Source organism: Oryzias melastigma, linkage group LG17, assembly GCF_002922805.2.
Source record: "Oryzias melastigma strain HK-1 linkage group LG17, ASM292280v2, whole genome shotgun sequence".
Taxonomy (NCBI): Eukaryota; Metazoa; Chordata; class Actinopteri; order Beloniformes; family Adrianichthyidae; genus Oryzias; species Oryzias melastigma.
This window is the reverse complement of record NC_050528.1, coordinates 3,037,338-3,039,267: the sequence shown is the minus strand read 5'-3', so window position 1 is coordinate 3,039,267 and position 1,930 is coordinate 3,037,338.

The window sequence follows — 1,930 nt, the reverse complement described above, 5'->3', positions numbered from 1 at the left end:
CATTGGAGGGCTATTTTGGGACATGCGCCATCATGGCTAATTGCTTAATCTTTGCCAACACTTAATCAGCACACGAGGTAAAGCAAAAAGGAAATAGACTGTTAGCATTCTGCTACACAGCGAAAAAACGCCTCATATATTTTTAACAAATTAGGTTTAAGAGTAAAAAAGATTTAATGGATAAGCATTCAAGAATTTGAGGTCACTATAAAAAATTATCAGTTTCTATATTTATATGAGGGTGTGGAGAAGGGTTTGAAGTAAATACTTTTTTATTATTATTTAAATACACCTTTTCAGTTCTCAATGAATGAATGCGACAGGTGTTATTTTGACTCTCCCACATAATCTGATTTGCAAGTTCCTGGCCTGACAGGGATTAGTTTAAAGATTTTGCACACTTGCTGACAGCATGGGGCAGAATATGGTCTTAAGAGGCACTTTTCCCTCACAGCAGGTCTGGAGCTAAACCCGAGTCACGTGCATCAGTCTTTCTAACAGCTAAACTCACCTTTTCTAAACTGGATTTTAATGTATCTGAATTAATTTCTAACTTGTATAATTTTGACAAAACATATTTTTATGGAGAGTAAAATATTAAACGTTATTTGAGGTTGAAATTGATTTATTCTGGAATAATATTCCTGCCTTTTTATTATTCATAATTATTTTAAAAAGCATTCTGCTAGATTTTTGGACTATTTTGGTATTTTATAAAACATTTTTTAGGCTATTTTGGAGTTACGCTAATATTTCGGCTACATACTAGCTGTTTTGACTATTTTAGGCTTTTTTTGTTTGTTTTTTAGGCTTTTTTGGAGTTTAGCAAAAATTTCAGCTTGTTGTTTTGGCTAATATTGGCTTTTTTAAAAGTCTTTTAGGCTGTTTTGTAGTAAGGCCAATATTTACACGCTAGCTGTTTTGGGTAATTTAGGCTTTTTTTTTAGGCTATTGAAGTTTTGCTTTTTTTCAGCTACATGCTAGCTGTTTTGGCTAGCCAAAGTTTTTTTTTAGTTTTTTTAGGATAAGTTGGCATTTAGCTAATATTTTAGTTGGCTATCAGTTTCAGTGTTTTTAGCTACCAGCTTCAGCTGATAGCTAACCCCCCCTTTTGTAGAATGATGTACTCCAAGCAGAGCTTTTTATTTCACCAAAAGAAAAAAAAGTCTGCCTATTCTTGTAGAACAGCGCCTACACATACCTCTCAGATGTAACTGGGCGCCCTTCTACAAGCATCAAGCAAAAACCAAACGTCCCCTCGGTGGATAAAAGCTGCTTCAGACTGACACGTGCACACAGTTGGAGTTCAGGATCACAGGATTCAGCTCCCGCTGGCAGATTACACTGTGTGCTGAGTGTGAAAAGCTGAAGAAAACGTTTGCATATACAGGTGGATGAGTGTATGGATGCATCGGAGAGTGTGACATTTTGCTCCTCCCCTTGAGATACTGTGAGCTGCTGTCACAGCCTTAAAACAAGTGTTAAACGGGGAGACCGTTAGTCTCATTTTCAGTCGACCTGACCTCGAACCCATAGCCTCCCAGCCTCAGAGAGACACTCCATCACTCAGCCTCTGAGCTGTTAATACAATCAGCTCTCTGGTGCCCCCTTCAGACAGATTTGTGTGCTTGCAAAGAGAATAAGTGGCAGTTTGTGTGTGGCCTTTATTATTTTTGGACCATTAAAAAATTGGCTTTATTGTAATTGTGCAATGTTAATATGTGCAACGAAATTCTAGAAAGTGTCCTTACAGTCACATGTTCAGAAAAATAATAATAACATAAAGTACCATAAAGACACAAAATATTCCACCTATTGAGCTGCACGGTGGCGCAGTGGTTAACGCTCTTGCCTCAAAGCAACAGAAACACCAACTGGGTTCTTTCTGTGTGGAGTTTGCATGTTCTCCCCGTGCATGCGTGGGTTTTCA